Here is a 21,125-nt window from a genome sequence, read left to right as displayed (position 1 = left end):
AAGATTTGGTATATCATATTCTTCCATAAACATCTGTAACAGCTGTGTGAAGGATCCCAGACTAGCTGACCTTTCTCCTTTTGCAGTCTGAGTGTGGAAATGAGAACATAATCGCCCATGATGAGCTGGCTGAGCAGAGTTGGACCAAACTATTGAACAGAGTTTTGACTTTCCACAGGGTCGATCTCTCTTTCCTCCTAGTATACTTTAAGAGGTAATGTACAGGATATTTGGCCACAGGTTGTATGTGTTTATGCATGTGTGCAAATGTGTGTGTTCATATACATACACACGTCCAGAGTAGGTAGGGGAGATACAGACATTGAATGCAGTTATTAGTTAGGTCTGGAGCTAGAGGTTTCTGAAAGCCTTCTGGTTTTTTGCTCTAGACAGTGGTAAAATGCCATGTTCCTTCTCAAGTAGCAGTAGCACATAGGTTTTCTCTCATGTGCCAACTGATTGATAAGTGGTTATCTGAAGCCCTGAGTTAAGAAGAAGTATAAGAATGAAACAAGATAAGCCAGAAAGACTGATCATTGTTCCATTCCATCACTTCTGAGGAGGCTGTAGGGATAGGTTGTTACTATATGCCTCAACCAAATGGCATGCTTTAAGGACTGGGACTGGAGAAGCAGAAGCCTTTGGGACATAGTCTGCATACTGGTTTCCATGTTCAAAATAGCTAGAAATTAGTTGGACAAGCACAGCTGAGATCTGAGCCACAGCTGAAAGTAAACTGACAACCAATGAGGTCACATTAGGTTCATGACTGGTTTAGAGCAGTGAACTCCAACCCCTGAGTAAGCAGATGGAGGGAAAATAAGTGATAGATAATTGAATACATCTTTGTGCAATGAAAGTTTGAATTCATATTCATTGATATTCACAAATTTGAATGAAAATAGTTGCAATAGAATCAGAAGTGGGCATGGTTGTGACATTCTCAAACACCCTGTTCAGTTCGAGCTCAGGTTCAAAAATGTGGGTAGGCATAAGAGAACTTAACCATCGCAATCCATCATTCTGGAAGGCATAGGGGCAGAAAAATCCTTTTGATGTTTTGACCACATTTTCAATTCTGAAAGTTTCCCAAGTGAAACAAGCCATGGTAGAATCAACAAGAAGAATAGTATAATGATATTGCATTTAGCAACTGGGGGAAAAATAAGTGCTTTTGTAAGAGTTAAGGCTTTTATAAAAGAATTTGCTCCTATAATATGCTTGTTTGTTCAGGACTTAATTCTTGTCAATCCTGTTGGTGAAGAGTTAAAGGACCACTCCTTGAACTTTATTATAGAAGATAATAATATCTACTATATTGCAAAGTAGATGTCATTTCTCTTTATACAGAGGAGGAAATTGAATTTTAGAATTAATGTGCCCATGTGCAGAAAGCAAGTAGCACAGCCATACATTCTTCTTCAGTGTATGAACGAAAAAAGAAATTCTGGTGTTTTCCCTTCCTTTGCCAATTTAACAGCACACTCTCCTTTCTGTATTTTGAGGTTACCACAATGAGACCATTTCTTCATCAGGTGAAAGCCTTCTGCAAAGAATTTTGTGTTTACATTTTACAGGAAGGAACAAGGCTCTCCTCTGAACTACCCTTCTTCCATTCCATCTATTTGCTGTCTCATAGACTATGGTGTAACCGCTTTTTAAAAGTTCACACTTGCTTCCTCAGAGAAAAGAGAGACCTTTCTAGAATTTCTAGGGCTGTGAGGGAAATAATAGAGGTGACTTATCAGGTGGTTTCTGGGCTTTGTACAATATTAATTTTGGTCCATCAGGTTGGAATTCATGGCTTCTTGTGAACTTGGTACAGGTGGTAAGGGTGGGGAAGTAGTTTCCTAGTGGGCAAGAGAGGCCTCAGTTCAAGGCTGAGAGATGGACAGGCAGTTTAGTGGGAAAGCAAGGGTTGATCAGATGCTTCCACTGAACCACGTGAGCCCCCAGGCTGGTGGCTCTCCAAAGCTGATGCACACTCAGCATTTCTTCCTGGGTTTAAATGATCTGTTTCCTTGCCAATAAAATTAGGAGTCATAATAATACTTCCTTTAAAAGATTGTGGACAAGAATAAATGAGATAAAATCTCCAAAGCCCAGTACCTGGCACAAAGTCAATGCTCAATTGATAGTGATTCTAAGGCTTATATTTGACCAGGAGTATGTCGGTTTATGCCTATCACGGCACACTTTCTCACTTTCTGAAGCATAATGATTTAGAAAATAAATTATATGAGCATTGTACTATCAAGTTCTAGCTATTATTACTACTATAAGGTATCATCCATTTCAAATGTAAGCAACCCAGAAGTTGGTGAGGGGAAAGGAAATAGAAAAACTGGGTTTTCGGGTGGATGCTGGCAATTCAGATGAAGTTTCTATGGACAGTTGTTTGGAGCTGCTGAGATAGTTGGTAAATATTCTGAGTTCTAAGATGTTTTTTCTCTTCCTTCATTCTCATGCAGGTCTGAAAAACTGTAGCCTGTTGAAGGAAGAAACACAGGTGTGGAGTGTAGTATCTGTCCACCTGCCCTGTACCCCCTGGGCAACACAAACAGGATCTGAGAAAAGGGGAAGTCAGAGAATGCCCTAAGCTTTTCTGACTCTCACTTTCTATCTGCTCAGTTATTTCCCTCCCTTTATTATTAAGTCTCATTTCTACAGTATAAAAATTGTATAGTATTTTAATCTTGGTTTTCATTTTCTGCCATCTAACCAGTTAACCTATTGACTTTCTGCCTTTAGCTCATTCTAAACTTAATCACTGTTTTTATCTGTCTTAGACAGTCCCCTTGCCTTGAAGAGTAACCACTTTTAAGAATTAGACCACCTTGATCTTCAAATATGAAGGACACTTTATGAAGGCCTTACTAAAGGAAACTCTTTGTTCTTAAGGGCTCAGCTGCAATGTTTAGTAATTAATTTGAACACGACATTAGCACCCTCAATTCTAGAGCTAACATCAGATGAAAGTTGCATTTGCTGCCCCTGCTCAACACTCAATCCCTTCACCATGGCTGCCCTTGCCCACCCTGCTCTGCCCTTCCTAGGGATGGAACTTGAGATATATCTTTTCATTTCTTCTGTAGTAGCCCAAGTCCAGCATAGACTTGACTGAGAAGGCTGGCAACCACTAAACCAGGAACAGATCAAGTGGCTCCATCTGGCTCATAAGATGTAGGATATGCCAGGCCAGGCCACAAGGGGCAGAAGCCTCAAAAGGAGATCTTTCTCCTTTTCTTTATTTTGCTTGTTTTCTTTTCTCTTCTTTTCTTTCTTCTTTCTTTCTTTTTCTTTCTTTCTTTCTTTCTTTCTTTCTTTCTTTCTTTCTTTCTTCTTTCTTCTTTTTCTTTCTTGGCTTAATAGTGGTTAAGAATTCAGATACTGTAGTAAGATCACCTTCAAAGCCTATTTCTACTACCTACTACCTGTACAACTTTGGTCAAGGTGTCTAAATTCTCTATGCCTTGGTTTTTTCATCCATAAGATTATGCCAACAATCATACTTACTGGCATTTTAAAGGGTTCTAGGTAATGTAGGAAAGTATTTAGTATAGTACCTAGCACAGGGTATTGAAGACATTGTAGTTATTATCACTGTCATCGTCTTGATTTTTAATTTGGAGTTAGACTCTTTTAGAGTGCAATTAAATGAGTAATGTAGTGTATATATGTATTTGGGAATATAGATACCACAAATGGATAATTTTAAGGCATTTTGCTAGCAGAATGCTGAGTAAGTACGTATATTCTGGGTCCTATTTTGCTTCAGATTTTGAGTGAGTCATTAAATTTTACTGCCTTTATTTCCCATCTACAATTGTGAATATATATGTTTAATCCTTAGAATAACTCAATATAGAACAACTCTGTAATAATCCTTGGAACAACTCTGTATATAGAAACTCTTTATGAAAAAAAGTTGGGAAGGGAGATTTAGGGAGGGTAAGTGACTTGTCTAAGGTTACATAGCCAATATGTAGTAGGATTTGAACTGCAGTGATCTCTTTCCAGTGATAGTGGTGTTGACAAAACTACTAGATTCTTCACAAGTGACTTCAAGTATATACTAATGTGGATAAAACAATTGCAATTTTATATATACTCCTAAAACTTTTCTTTGTCACTTTTCTTCCTTAAATTTAGAATACTTCCATTGTGAATGTTAGGGAAGAAAACATTATTGGCTTCATCTTAGACATGGGAAGAATAAGGGAGCAAGTTTCAATGACTTGCCCAGGTCCTAGAATATGGGGCTCCTCCTATGGTCACAGACCGCAGAAACTGACTCTTATTTGGAGCTCAATACATATTAGAATATATGAATGAATTAAAACTCTTTTACATCTTTTTCATCTTTTGATCTTCATAACAGACATACCATATCAATTTGAGAAATGAGGGAATTGAGTCTTAAAGAGGGTCAGGGTCTTGCTCAAAATCATGAAACTAATTAAAAAAATAGACTAATTAAAAAAATAGACTCCAATCCCACTTGCTTGCAACACTGCACAGAAACCCTCTTCTTCTTATCTTCTTGGTCCTGCACATACAAAGCAGAACACAGAAAAACCTGGGGAGGAAGTAGTTCTTAGGAGTGCTATTCAAGAGAGTTCACTCTTCCCTTTGGAGCCTGTCACCCTTTCCTTTATGTTATTTTCTCTTTTTCTGGATGACTGTTCACACCCCATGGCAGGCAAGCTGATGCTCCCCAATAATGTCAGCAGAGGTCTGGTGCCTCCATTATGTTTGGTTAGGCAAGTTTCTTGTTCTGTGACAATCTGCAGAGAACACACGTTATAAATCAGGAGCCTATGGAAAGTTCAGGAATGAAAGAAATCTTTTGCAGACCTGAGGAGCTGAGAGCTCATTTTTTAATCCCTACAGGAAACAAAAAACAAAACTAAACAAAACTGTGGCCTTAAAAACACATTTCTCTCTCTCTCTGAGGAACTTGTCTGTACCGTTTGTTTGCCACTTAATATATTCTCCTTTGCACTGGCTGAGTTCCAGGAGGATGGGGTCCAATCCCTATTTATCCCCTAGGATGAGGAAAAATATGAGACAGGAAGAAACGACTTAGAGAAGTCAGGAGATGAGGAAGCTAACTAAACTGGACCATCAGCATAGGATAATGATTAAGCAAGTGAATTTCAGTGTCAATGTACCTGAGTTCAAATCCTGATTCCACCACTGTGAAGCACATGAGAAGCTTCACTGTAGAAGGTGATAGGGTTAGTTTGAAACATCTTGAGTATTAATAGCAAGTAGATTACTAGGTCTTGAGTTCCTGTGGTGGTTGGAAAGGCAGGATGAAGAGATAGGACCTGGCATTACAATAACAATAAATAACATTCACAGTGTACTTACCTTGCAGCAAGCACTTGCTCAGTGTTCCTAAGTGTTACATATAATGCTTTATCCTTTCCATCAACTAGATTCTTAGGTGTCCTCCAGTGGGACAAAGTTTCTTTCTTAGATTCAAGGTTCCTCTTTAGTCTTTGCCATGATACTTACTTTGTCATAATCTTGCCCTAATTACCTAAGTAGCACCTATTAGGCTTAAGGTTGAGCTGCAAAAGGAGTGTTTCTTTCTCACGGGAAATAAGAACACCTCAGAAAATATAAAATATTTTCACCTAAAGCAAATTATGAAAGAAAACAGAAACAAAATTTGCTCATGCTAATTATGATCCCTAAATGCTGAGGTTTTACCAGTATCTGACAAGAGATAACAGATAAATATTACACCTACATTTTGCTAGCTTGAAGCCTGAACATAGTGATACCTTATAAAGTGCCTCAAGGGTTTAAGTCCCCACAGAAGTGCCAGACCTCCCACAGAAGCTTCTATGTGGCCACATGAAGATGTGTTTCAGTCACCATAATATCTTTGCCAGCTTCAGATGGCATCCTTAGATATGGATTCTGACCAATCACTCCGGTCACTGGGCTCTAATTTTTCAAGTGCAGGGGCAGCCTGAGAGTCATCCAAGAAGGGAAGAAGAAGGTCACTACCTATGAGTTATGCTTTGTCAGGTAGAGTTGCTCAGTCATGCAGTGTCTTAGAGTTCACTGAGATACCAAGATTGCACACACATAACCTATGTCTTGCCTGAGCACACAAATACCATCTATGTGATATCACTTAATTCAAGTTCTGTAATGCCTAGGACAACAACTGAGGCCCCTATTGGGTTACTGAGTCTGTTTCAATGTACCAACCTTTTTTCTTGATGATAGATCTTTGTGGGTTTTTTTGTTTTGTTTTGTTTTGTTTTGTTTTAATACATCCTCCTATCCTTGCCCAGTGCTCTGTATAGGCTTTTAAAAGTCTGGATTTGAATCATATAGCCATTATATGAGTCCCATTCCCAGTAATCCTGGAAGCTTTTTAGGTCAGATATTTGTAAAAGAGATAGTGGAGAAGTAGAGAAAAGAGGGCAATGCATAGTTCCATCTGCCAGCTGTGATCTACCCGAGACACCCTGGTTCTGCCACTGTTTAGATCTCTGCCTCCTTTGATGTGCTATTTCTTTCTAAAACCTATCTCAAATCAGCCCAAGAGAAAGGAGAGTTAGCTAATGAAGATGCAGAATCCAAATGACATAGCAAATTACTGAGTGAATAAAAATACAGGGTGTTACCAGTCAATCTTCACTGCTAGCCTATATAACTCTGGAATAGTGTTGATCTGCCTATCTCTCTGTTAGACTGAGATTCTCTCTAGCCACATCACTCTGCTTCCTTGAACACAAACAACCTTCCTGTAAACAATGCTAATTTGATAAAAATGCATGCAGGAGTGATGGCATTACAGTTATTTGCCCCGAGCCACTACCTAGCATCTAGTACTGAAAATACTCTCTACCGGACAGCTTGGTTCCACAACATACCCTTTAAGTGTGGGGAGGAGTTTCATTTGACAGAGAGCATCTGTTCACAGTAGATTTGTAATGCACAGATGGGATCTGATAGGGACACAGTTGGAGACAACCCCACAGGATGCTGACCCCCAACAGCTGCTGCATTGCACAACTGAAATTACACAAGGCACCACTTGCACAGACCTAGTGCCTCCTTCCCTAATTATTTCTATCAGACAATGTTATAGGCTGAATTATGTCCTCCCAAAATTAATATGTTGAAGTCTCAATCCCCAGGACTTTAGAATGAAACTATATTTGAAGATAGGGTCTTTAAAGAGGTGATTGAGATAAAATGAAGCCATTAATGGGGACCTAATCCAATATGATTGGTATCCTTATAAGAAGAAGAGACACCAGAGTCACAGGGGAAAAAATATGTGAGGACAAAGCAGAGAGTGACCATCTATAAGCCAAGCAGAAAGGCCTGGGACAGATCTTTCCATTATGGCCTTCAGATGAAACCAAACTTGATCTTGAACTACCAGCCTAAAGAGAAATACATGAGAAAATACATTTCTGTTGTATGAGTCACTCATTCTATGGTATTTTGTTAAGGCAGCTCTAGAAAACTAATACCACTTCAAGTCAGGCTAATAAACAAACCAAACATAAACAAATTTTGCAAATGTAGCTCCCCAGAAAATCCCTTAAATCTCAAATCTTATCAGGTTGCTCCCAACCCTAGGCACAGCTACTATAATTCCTTCCTATAAGGGACTTTCCATAGTCTTTAATTTGCTATAGAAATAGCTACCATGACAATAAATTTCATATTAAAAAAAAAGAACTAGCTACCATGATCATGAACAGTTACTATGAGTAGATTGCATGACTCTAGAAAACTTGTCTCTCCCAGTTTGAGACATTCTGTTTTTCCTCTGGGACCATTCTTCTATTCAAAGCTACTGATATTTATCAAGCATTCAAGGTCTATGCAGTTCTATGCTACATTAGTTATAGTATATGTTCAAGTTCCTGAACGAGACAAGCCTGGCCCTGTAGTTTACTAGTTGTATTATCTTAGGGATGTCACTTCACCTTTCAAAAGTTCAGTTTTTTCATCTGCCAAAAGGCATGATAGTAGACATTTCACTGGGATATTGTAAAATAATGGATGTAAAATGCTTGGCTTAATGCATGGCACATGGCTGTCACTCAACAAATGTTCAGGTTGGATGTTGATCGTTATTACTATTACTGTTGGAAGCTGTTGTTTTCTTCTGAAATGTCCCAATTTACTTTTGTTGAATGCCTCAGCCCTCTTGCAGTATATAAAGCAATTTCTATGATCTGAGGTATTTTCTCACAGATATCTATTTTGTTATTAGTCTCTGTATAGGTAAAATTGCTGTTCTCCACAGTATTTCAAATCAACAAGCCTTGGGAAGGCCAATTTCATTCCCTTCAGAAAGCATAAAGAGGGTGGGAAGAACATTTTAAACATTATGGTTATGGTTTATGTTTATGACATAGATTGTGAAGATAGTGTCATGGATATCTACTTATCTCCGAACTCATCAAGTTGTATGCATTAAATATTTACAGCTTTTTGTATGCCAATCATACCTCAATAAATTTATTAAAAAAAAAAAGAAAGAAAGCATAGGATGCAACAGAGCAGGTGTGTGGGGAGATGTCTTGTTCTCTTTTAGCAATCATCTCAGAAACATGTTTCTTATTTATTAAAATTTTTTAATGTTTATTCATTTTTCAGAGAGAGAGAGACAGAGCATGAGTGGGGGAGGGTCAGAGAGAGAGGGAGACACAGAATCTGATGCAGGCTCCAGGCTCCAAGCTGTCAGCACAGATCCCGATGCGGGGCTCCAAGTCACAGACTGTGAGATCATGACCTGAGCCGAACCCAGACGCTCAACCAACTGAGCCACCCAGGCACCCCACATGTTATTTATTTAGATAAAGAATCAGAATGTTCAACAACAACCCTCAGTCACAAATACCAAATGTTGGGGACAATACATTTATGAAAAACATCTCAGAAAACGACTGTGTTCAGTACCACCATTTAAATATATCATATGAGGATTTTTATTATCAATTTCATGGCTGAAATGCATGGATTTTCTCTGTGGAGGTGTGTGCTCCTTATGATTACAAAAACTCAGTTTATTTTTTTTTTAATTTTTTTAACGTTTATTTATTGTTGGGACACAGAGAGACAGAGCATGAATGGGGGAGGGGCAGAGAGAGAGGGAGACACAGAATCGGAAGCAAGCTCCAGGCTCTGAGCCATCAGCCCAGAGCCCGATGCGGGGCTCGAACTCACTGACTGCGAGATCGTGACCTGAGCTGAAGTCGGATGCTTAACCGACAGAGCCACCCAGGCGCCCCACAAAAACTCAGTTTAAAAAAAAGGAATTAAAACATTTAAGAGCATAAACTGTGTGTTATGCCTTGTGCTATTTATTTCTCATGCCAGCCTTTTAAGCTAATTATTTTATTTCCACTTTACAGATAAGAAAATTGAGACTCAGAGAAACTACCTAACTTAACCAACTTCACACAATGGTGCATTTAATGTTAATTAATTAATTCTGGAATTTTTACAAGCACCATGAAATTTATTATAACACAATTAAACAGTGATTAGGTAAGTAGGAGTAAGAAGGGAACTTTCTTGTTATAAATTTCTCATTAAAAAAATTGAAAAGATATGAAAAAAAATTGAAAAAATTATCTCTAATCCTACCACCTAGAGATCATCACTTCTAGCATTTTCATTGATTAAGCAATAATTGTGATGTTTATAGGAAGCCTTCAACCATTCATACTAATGCAGAAGAGAGGAAAGGGTGGAGAATATAAAAAGCATTTTTGTGTGTATTGTGTGCTCTTGGGAGTAGAAAATTAACCTTTTTGATCATGTTCTGCATGGGCTAATTACTAAAATTACTTTCCCTTCCCAAGTGATCCCAATTCAAGGCTCAGTCCCAGAAGCATTTTGGTGACAGGGGATTAAACATGTGCTGTGGCTAATTCAAGAAGTGGAGACTCTACACGTAGATAATTAAGATCTGACAGCAGAACAAAAGCTCATGCATTGTCGTGGTATGGGGGCTCTCCAGCATTTCAGATACTTTCTCCTCAGAGTAATCTTGAAAGCAGATTCGATTCAATTCACTAGGCATTCATTGGGAGACTGATTTGCTCTGCAATGTGCTAAAATGTCCAGGAAATAGTCCGTGATTGTAAGGGACGTGTAATCTAGTGAGGGAGATAGGTATGCGTCTCACTAAATTTAATAATAGTAAAAATGGGAATTACAGCCAACACTTCTTTAACACTCACTCACCCTAGGCTAGCTGTGTTCTAAACTACTTGAATGTATTAACTCATTTAATCTCCATATAATTCATCAAGTAATAAGGAGAAATACTATGCACTTAGAGGAGAAGGAATGGTTTATTTTAAATTAAGAGCTTCAGGGACTACGGTCATAGGTGGAAGCTCATAGGCTGACATCATAACACCTAACGTATGGGCTGGAGTCTTCTGGCTACATCTATTTGTTCCTCTTCCCAGCATGGGTGACTGCCTGGCTCATAATGTGTCCCCTCTAAGAAAGATATCCCCCCTCCACATAGAGGTAGGGATGGACTTCCCATGCCATGCCTCTAAGACCACATATGCTACCATCTCTCTGGACAAAACTGATTTAGAACAGGCTTTAGCACTAAACACAGCTGGACCATTTAGATCCTTCCACTAGATTATTTCAACCAAAATTAAGGGAAAAGTATCAGTCTTTCTCTGGTGGTAGGAACTGGGAAATGTGAAGTTGGAGAATTGTTGTACATACCTGAGGTGACCATGAATATAGGGCACTCAGATCTCCTGGTTGGGGGAAGATTAACTGACTCACAGCCCAAGCTGCTGGTTTTGTGTCCCCTGCCTTGTTCATATGGAAGCCACACTTCCCATGAGCAAACTACTGAGCTTGGTAGCCATAGGAAGGCAGATCCATTTCTGTGAAATAGGCAACTTTGCCTCCTGCCTCAGGACTGCTCAGCAGCACAACTGAAACTTTTCTAGAACCACATGCAACATATGCAATGCTCTTCCCTAGCCTCCTCCCTTTATAGGGGTGAGACCGACATCATATTGGGATGGCCCTCCCTGCCCTTCCAGTTCCCTCCCCTTATTCCCTTCTGTATTTTCTCCCCAATGAATGTCTTGCACATCTGATCATGTCTTGACATCTGCTTCTCTGAGGAAGTGAATTAAGTTTGTTCTTTTCTTTTTATGTGATATTTCAGTGTGGGAAGGGATTACACAAAGGTATGGATTATCCTGACAGGGATTATATATCCAAAGGTGTGATTCACTGGCCATCATTAGTGTAATGATCTAATATAGCCAGTAATGGGGAATAGTCACCTGCATTTCCCATAAACTGAAATTTACAGGAAGGTGGTTTTACATATGATTTTTGGGGGAAAAAAACAAACTATACCCAGACACCCAGAAACACCTGGGAAACAAAGTGTAATAAGTGGAGGCAATTTTTAGAAAATAAATCTTATGGGGCGCCTGGGTGGCGCAGTCGGTTAAGCGTCCGACTTCAGCCAGGTCACGATCTCGCGGTCCGTGAGTTCGAGCCCCGCGTCAGGCTCTGGGCTGATGGCTCAGAGCCTGGAGCCTGTTTCCGATTCTGTGTCTCCCTCTCTCTCTGCCCCTCCCCCGTTCATGCTCTGTCTCTCTCTGTCCCAAAAATGAATAAAAAACGTTGAAAAAAAAATTAAAAAAAAAAAAGAAAAGAAATCTTATTCATATATAATTGGCTCATTGAAATCATCCTTCATGTGGTAGGACTGGTATTTCTAAGTCTTATCTAAACGTTGAGCACAAAATGGAGCAAGGAAGGCCAATGGAAACTTTTAGTAATGCTAAATTAAATAGTACTTTTTCAACGTGAATTACACATTGCATTTAGGATAAATCACTTGTGAGACTATCCACAAAAAGAAGGTGGGAAGAGGTTTAGCAGAGTTCTAATACTAAAGAAAGTAGGGATAGGAGAGTTAAGGAGGACCCTGTGATATATATATATATATATATATGTCATAAATTAAGCATATAAAATGACGTTTCCCTTTAAGGAACTTTTCTATGAATTACACAGTCTTGGTGTCATACTTCTTCCTTTTCATCTTGTTAAATTACCCTTAGAATGCATTATATTGCTTGAGGAATTGAGAAGGCATTGTTGTTTGGCACAATTGCACCTACTACCTTTTCTTTAAGAATAGAATACTGCCGGGACGCCTGGGTGGCTCAGTTGGTTAAGCGTCCGACTTCAGCTCGAGTCACGATTTCGTGGTCCAAGAGTTCAAGCCCCGCGTTGGGCTCTGGGCTGATGGCTCAGAGCCTGGAGCCTGCTTCCGATTCTGTGTCTCTTTCTCTCTCTGCCCCTCCCCCGTTCATGCTCTGTCTCTCTCTGTCTCAAAAATAAATAAACGTTAATTTTTTTTTTTAATTAAAAAAAAAAAGAATAGAATACTGCCTTTCTAATGGTAGGGAAATTAAATGGAAATAAGTGGACTTGTCTGTAAGAAGACTTAGATGGAGTCTCTATTCTTCCACCAATCCTCTTGAATCCCATTTTAAAAAGTGAGATAACTAGTTGAATTACGTACCTTACAAACATTGTGGTGATTGCAAAGTATGTTGTAAATTGGGATTTACTATCTTTATGTTTCTATTTTTTTCTCTGTTGTTGTCCAAAGCACCTAGAGAAAGAGAGAGAAAGAGAGAAAAAAGATATTCTGTGTTGGCTTGGAGAAAACTTACAATTCCTCCACTCTGAGATTTTTGGAAGCAAGTTGAGAAATGGTATTAAGATCTTAAAGCTTCTCAATGACTCAAATTCCTTAGACTCAGTTTAGAAGCTTATAAACAAGGTGCCTAGTCCATACTCTGACTATCAGAACAAAGGGAGCAGGTTAGACAAGAGTGAACTACTCCGTTCCTCAGATACACTGCTCCAGGTTTGCTTGGCCCCCAGGGTCAACTTCCTGAAGTTCACATTATTGGAAATGCTCCATCATGACACCTTAAGTAGGCAACATAATACATCACTTGGCATTAGCCTTGATTCTAACCTCCAGGCATGATTTCATTTCAAGAAAATGTTTTAAATATTTGCTTGAGTTATATAACCACATATATCTGAGAAAATTATAATTAATTTTTATCTAAACTACATCAGCTCCAAGTCAGATGGTGAATAAAGCCCCCCCCCCCACAACTCCACCCCTGTACTATTTTTAATTCAAAGGAAAAAGTCACCTTCCTTTCTACAAACTGAGTTGAATAGCTAAAGGTTTCATAGGGGATGGGCAAATCAGGGGCAACTCACAAATTCAAAGGTTAGTAACAAAGGTTACACCAGCTATAAAAATCCCAAAGCATTTGTGTCTAATGTTAATGAGGCTTTGGATCAGATGAAGCTGCAAATCCCAACAGATGACAAGCTACAAATTGGGTGAGATGCCTTTGGCCTCCTGGCAAAGGAGGACGGGGCTCCTGTGAGAAGGTGTTAGCTGATACTAGTGCCTGATTATGTTAATGCATAGATAAAGTTCAGCCCAGGAAATTAGATGGGGCAGGCTTCTGTCAAGGCCACTCCTCTCCTCTTTGTCACATCAACCACCACCCCACATCTTCTCAAACCTTGTAGTTGGGAGCTTTCACTATCTGTGTCTTGGGGGAAGTCTTTGCCTTTCGTTGCTTATGGAATAATGTGACACCCACTAACTGTGACATCCAAAGTCCATCTCAGTCTATTCCAAGTCCTCTTTCTTCACCTTCTCTCTGTCCACTTGGCTTGCTCCTCTTTCTCTTAAGATAAGCAAGCAACTGGACTCCATAGTATTCCACACGTCTTCACTCTTTCAGTTTCCTCTTCCCAAAGTATTTTCTTGATGTTTATCCACCTGAAATTATGTATTCATCCTCATAATACAGAATTTCAACTCCATGAATTCCTTACATTTCATCTTCTCTATGATAAATGGAACTAATCCCTCCTTCCACTATGCCACTTAGACTTAGAATCCAAGAAAGCTATTTTAAGTGATATTTCTTTACCTACATCAGAAGTTCCTTGAGGGCTGGGTCCAAATCTCTTTCATATATACATTGTACTTTTCTGATTCTCCCCCACCCCAAACCTGATGTAGGTGGTAATCTAAAGGTGTAGAGTCAGTATGCAGGAACTGAAAGTCACATCCTACATTATAACTCAGGGGAAAATAGGACAAAATTCTAGATATCAAAATGTGATGGTTAAAATTGTATATCAACATGGCAAGCTTAGGGTACCTACTTGTTTGATCAAACACTAATCAAGATGTTGTTATGAAGGTGTTTTATAGTTGTAATTAACATCTACAATTGATAGGCTTTAAGTAAAGGAGATTGTCCTTGATTATGTCTGTGGGCTTCATTCAATCTGTTGAAAGCCTTAAGTCCAGAAACCTATTTCCTGGAGAAGTAACTCTTCATTAAGACAGTAACATAGAAATCTGTCTGAGTTTGCAGTTTGCTGGCTGCCCTACAACTTTCAGACTCAAGATTGCAATGTCTACTCCTGCCCACGTTTAAAACCTGCAGGCTTACCTTAAAGATTTCAAACTCAAGATGACAACATCAAATCTTGCCTGAGTTTTAGCCTCCTGGTTAGGCTTCAGAGTTGTCAGTCCCTACAACTAAGTGAGCCAATTCCTTAAAGCAAATCTTATTCATATTTGTCTCTCTTTGCTTTTGTTTCTCTGAAGAAGTCTAGTGATATGAAAACCAACTAGTTAGAAGGATAGTAGAAGCTGAGGTATGGAGTCAAGTGGGGATAAGGATCCAGAAAGCTAAGGAATGGGAATAACAGAGAAAGTGATTGGCTGAAACCTATATAACTCCCAGAGGTAAAATGCAAGCACTCGTTGAGGCTTTTTATGGGTCAAAAGGTTGTGTGAGTCAGCCAGGTTTACATTAAAGAGTCAACTTATCAATTCTTGACATAGGTAGGCATTCAGTAATCATTGCTGAATGAACAAAGGAATGCATTTATGAAAGAGTGATCAACCCTGCCTTTTCTTCCCTTCTCAACAACTTGATAGCTAGAACTCCCAGCAGTCAGGGCACACTGAGATAATTTGGCTCCTAAGCAAAGTAATCAGCAACCAGGCAAACTGTTTTTTGCTTCTCTCTTAGCCACATTTGAACAGTGGGAGGACAAAGTTATAGTGAGGAAAGGGGTTAGAGTTTTATATTTAGAAGTTTATCATGTTAAGTTTTGGGAGTTACTACCTGAGAATTGTCAGTGCTTCTTTTGGCACTGCCAGTTATGTCCCCAAGTGGCAACATCTCAAGATTGCATGGTTAAGAGCTCAACATGAGCTGAGGAAATGGCATGTTTTCTGCTGATAGAATGCCTAATTGGGGGGATTCATTCAAGTGGAGCTTGTATGGCTTTGTGAGATTAAATGGAAAACAAGTGAAATCACTAGTGGTGTCCTTGAGCATGAAACCACAAAGAAGATTGCAAGGAACCTAATAGGTCAAGAGTCATCTAGAGCAGATGATAGAGAAGGGAGGTAGTATATGCTCAACTATTGGAAGGGTTTGAGTTATCTTTCTTCTTGAGAAATAAAAATGGAGGAGGAGAGAAAACTAAAGAATAAGAGAAAGGAACAGGGAGATCAAAAATTTGACTTCCGCATTTGTCTACCCATTCCAAGATTGGGCAATCTTGAATGTTTGAGTTTGAGTTACCTATCTTCTCTCCATTGTTTCCTTCTGCATACCTTCACTCTGATCACTATGTGCATGCACACACACACACACACACACACACACTCATACATACACACATACTCACACACATGCACACCTCACTCATAATCTGGCTTTAACCTAAGATTCTAGAAAATTCCCTATCTGCCAATACATTTATAAATATACCACCTATTTGTTATCTAACTCAGCTCTTTGCTTTTAAGGAGGAGATTTGTCCCTTGCATCAAAAAAGCAGCATTCCAAAAGAACTAGCAACTGGCCAACCCCCATTTCTGTTAATAGTAGAAAATAAAAATCACTTTTAGGTTTTTTTTTTTTAAAGCTGATTCAATAATAAGTCAATTGTTTCTAGTTTATGATTTAGTTCTAACAGTTTCCCCTTTTTTCCTCCCTCAGAATCTCCTCTAGCCATATCCAGAATTTTAAATAGCATTGCCAACAGCCCAGTAGTGATGCTGGTGAAGGACCACTTTATTTCTTGCTTTTATCTTTTCTCAGCCATTGATGATGCTCTGGCTCATCATATGTTTTGCCCCTGGGGATGCCCAAATTCTTCCTTCAGAAGTTAGTGACTGAGCAGTTTGCCGATATTCATTCAGTACTCACTCAGTTCTCTGATGTTGGCAATCTTTCATAAACCACAGCTGTGTCCTCCTTCAGTCTCCAGCTTGGGTAGTGTGCTCATACATTCTGATGTGGATTCCCTGGTACAGTCAAAGGAATCCCCAGACAGGCTCACAGGCTATCCCTCAACAAAGTTCTGTGCTCCTGGGTACAGCGGACCCCTCTGTGTCTCTTATTAACCTAAAGAAAATATAAGATGCTCATCTTAGGCCCCTCTGATGCCAAAATTTGCCTTCCCCCATCTCTATTGATTTCTATCATGACTAGGGCAGTACTGTGGGAAATATTTGCCAACTTTAGCTCTTAAAAAACAATAAGACAAACAAACAAAAAACTCAAAACATTCCATAAAGGAAAGAAGACAGGTCTTTCTACTCTAGAAGTACCCAAACTTCTGGGATGTCGTTTAGTCTCAATATTCTCTATTTGTACATAAAAGGGATGCTGGGCAAGAAACATTCCTTTGTGGCTTCCTTTCTTCTTATACTCTTTGCACTTCACCTTTGAAGCTCAGAAGATTTTTTTTTTTTTTTTTTATGTTTATTCATTATTGAGAGACAGAGAGACACAGAGCATGAGCAGGGGAGGGTTAGAGGGTGGAGACACAGAATCCGAAGTAGGCTCCAGGCTCTGAGCTGTCAGCACAGAGCCCACGTGGGGCTTGAACTCACAAACAGTGAGATCATGACCTGAGCTGAAGTTGGTCACCCAACCGACTGAGCCACCCAGGCGCCCCTGCAGCTCAGAGGATTTTAAGCACAGGTTGGGCAGAAAGAAAATAATGTTACCCTGTTGGTATTTCTGAGCAAATCACTTCTGATTCACACTATGATGTCTTTTAAACTTAGAAGCTTAGAATGTGGCTTCTTTTTGAGGGCTGTCTCTACTCTGAAGATACTCCTTTATCTGCCACGTGGTCAGAGGTCTGTAACTATGATGAATCAGGCTGAATTAGTATGGTAGTATGTAGTCTGAAATATTATTTTGCCCATGTGTACAACTATATAACTCAGAGATCCTTATTTCTCCAGGCTTCAAGGGACCACCCTCCTTTTAATACACAAATAATAGAGGGCTAAGTCATGTGGCTGTAGCTTTTACCATGTTTCTATCTTTATGTGTTTATGAGCATTTCCCAGGAAATTCTTCCATTTGCCACAAGAATTTTCCATCTTCACAGACAGTTCTTACTCTGAACTGTTACCATTGACTGTCCTGTAGGTTCTGTTCTGAACTCTACCCCAAATGCTTAGTAGAATGAAAACAGTTCCTTCCCTAATTTCCCAAAGATATCCAAAACCAGGTAATAATACTTTACAACTCAGGATTACAAAGCAGAAAGACAATGTTTCACTGAATATGACACATTGCTGCACTTACACTCCCTAGGCCATGCTCCTCCATATTAGTTACTCCACTATCTCTCTCCCCAGACTGCATCATATATTCACTACATTGCAGAGACCAGTGTACTGTACGAGCTGAGCCAGAAATATGTAATAACTTAAAAGTAATATACATTTGTTTCCCACTTACATAAAATTCAAAGTGGATTTTTATAATTGAGTGTGTCTTCTTTAGGCAGCAATTCTGGGACCTACATTGAGACTCTGCCATACTCATCATATGGCTTCCAAGGATAATGTGCTCATCCGCATCGAGCTAAAGAAAGGGGTAGAAGCACTGAGGATCCGATCTGGGAGTTCTTTACACACCAAGCCTGAAACAGAACTCTTTCATCTTCCATTGGTTAGAACTCAGTCATATGGCCACACCTACCTACAATGAAAGTTGGAAGACATAGCCTAGGTATATGCCCAGGAAGAAAAGGAAATAGCTTGGTGAACAAGTAATCAGTTTCAAAGAAAAAAATATAGCCCATCATGTCTCCAGTAGGCAATGGCTATCAAGCAACACAATTTAGAGACAACAACTCTCCTCATAGCTAAGAAAAGCTTTTAAGTAATTACACTCATTATGTATTCCAGAATAGGAGCTTTGCTTTACATTTGATAACCTGAAAGTCCAATAGAGCAGCAATTCATAAAAACAAATCTGCCACCCCAAGGCGTATTTTGCTCTTCTTTGTAGCATATCACAAATATACAAGTTTTCAGACATATTGGTATCCAGTTTCAGATAAGACCATTACAGGTATGTCTGTGCATAGATATGTTTACCTTTTCACTATTTATAGTTAGAGGGCAACAACTTCTATTTTCTTCTGTGGCTAAAAGTAGCTTCTCATTTCCTTTGTAAATAAGTCTTTTAGAACTACAAGCTTAGTTTTCTGAAATTGAGATGCAGGAATAAAGCTGAGAGAAGGGTCATAATGCTCTTTGACTAAGGAGTAACTTCAAGACATTTATATGTGCTTAGAACATAAAGTTAGCACAGTCATTTATAATGAGAAAATTATCCCAGAACGGATGTGTACATTACAACTTGGATGACTACATTCAATTTTCTACAACAAACATATTCTAACAAATACATTTTCCTCTAACAACATAAAGAGAGTAAATACAATATCCAATAACAAATATTAAAAGCATTTTTGCAGTAATTGTTGCTGCAAGGTTAAGGATTATATTCTATAAGAAATAACAATAAAACATGTACTTAAAGAGCAGAATGTCACAGGAGAGTATCTGGTCATACTTGGCAAACAAATTGGCTATAACTTAAATCTCACATTGTCAAGGTATAGGTGATGTTTATATGTGTCTCCATCAGGATATTCATACACCCAGTTCTTTAGATTCTCAAAGGTATGTGTGTCATCCATTTTCTAATCTTCTAAAAATTTATCACTAATTAAAATTATGACTTGTGGTCAATAGTTTCAACACGTTTTTTTAAATTCTTGAATGCAAAATAGGGAGCTTAGAGTTTTCTGCTAGCATATTTCCTTTTTAGAAAAGATCGCTAAGATATAGTCACTGCAATTGTTGAACAATAACTACAGACTTGTTCAAAAGCCAAAGTTAGTCTATTTCCTTGATCTATCATTATGTTTACTCTATAAATGTATTATTCCTATTCAGAATATGTGTATGTACATGTGTTTGTGAGTGCACATGTTTATGTGTGTGACACTCATCAACTAGTCAGGATTCTTCATTGCAGACGACAGGAATTGACTGGGTAGCATAAGTAAAAAGAATTTGTGGAGAGATGTTATCTGGCTCATACACAGATGGAAAGCCTGGAGAACAAAATTTACAAATAGAAAAGAATCAAGGGAGGCAGATTGCCTGTCTTGCCAAAAACATGCAAGAAAAGTTTGATTAAGAAATGACAGCCACTACTGCTGGTTGCCACCACTGGTATTTCTGCTCTTGCTGACACTGAACATGAACCATGATCTCTGGCTGAATCCTGTTTCCTGCTTGACTTAGTTTGGATTACCTACCTATATTCAAACTTCTTGGCCTCAGAGAGACCCATTGTCTGGACTTTTTGGTTCCTGGTGGCTGAAAGGCAAATCTCTACTACTGTGTAAGATTTATCTTATGGTAGATTCTCCAAACCTAGGAAGAAGTATAAATGTGAGTTGACAAAGCAAAGGTAGCATGTGTCCACTGTCATTAATTGTAAAGAGTTTGACTCCATATTTTTTTTTATTTGGGTATACTTGATACATGCTGTTTTATTAGTTTCAGGTATACAGCATAGTGATTCAACTTCTCTATCTTATACTATGCTTGCCACAAATGGAGCTACCATTCGTCACCATACAACATTATTACAATACCATTGATTGTATTTCCTATGCTGTAACTTTTATTCCCATGACTTCTTTGTTCTATAACTGGAAGCCTGTATCTCCCACTCCCTTTCACCCATTTTGTCCATCCGCCTACCCTTTTGCCTCTGGCAACCATCAGTTTGTTCTCTGTATTTATATGTATGATTTGTTTATTCATATAAGTGAAGTCATATGGTATTTATCTTTCTCTTAGCATAACTCTAGCTCCATTCATGTTATTGCAAATGGCAAAATCTCACTTTTTATGGCTAAAATTCCATTATATAAATGATACACACACACACACACACACACACACCCCACTTCTTTATCCATTCATCTATCAATGGACACGGCTGATTCATATTTCGGCTCTTGTAATTAATGCTGCAATAAACATAGAGATGCATACATCTTTTCAAATTAGTGTTTTAATTTACTTTGGGTAACACCCAGTAGTGGAATTATTGGATAATATGGTATTTCCATTTTTAATTTTTTGATGAACCTCCATACAGTTTTCCATAGCAGCTGCACCAATTCGCATACCTACCACCAGTGTGCAAGTGTTCCTTTTTCTCCACATCTTCACCAACACTTATTTCCTGTCTTTTTGATTCTAGACACTTTCATGGTATAAACTGATTTCTTACTGTTATTTTGATTTGAATTTCCCTGATAATTGTGATATTGAGCATCTTTTCATATCTGTTGCCCATCTCTATGTATTATTTGGAAAAATGTCTGATCTGGTTCTCTGCCCATTTTGTAATTGGATTGTTTGCTTTTTAAATGTTGAGCTGTAGATCTTTATGAATTTTGAATATTAACCTCTTATCAGATACATCATCTGCAAATATCTTCTCCCATTCAACAGGTTGCTTTTCTGTTTTGTTGATGGTTTCCTTTGTTGTGTGAAAGCTTTTTACTTTGATGTAGTCCCCATAATTTATTTTTGATTTTGCTTCCCTAATCTTAGAAGATCATTTAGAAAAATGCTTCTA

Source organism: Neofelis nebulosa, chromosome 12 (genome assembly GCF_028018385.1).
Source record: "Neofelis nebulosa isolate mNeoNeb1 chromosome 12, mNeoNeb1.pri, whole genome shotgun sequence".
Classification (NCBI taxonomy): Eukaryota; Metazoa; Chordata; class Mammalia; order Carnivora; family Felidae; genus Neofelis; species Neofelis nebulosa.
Note: the sequence above shows the minus strand (reverse complement) of the source record.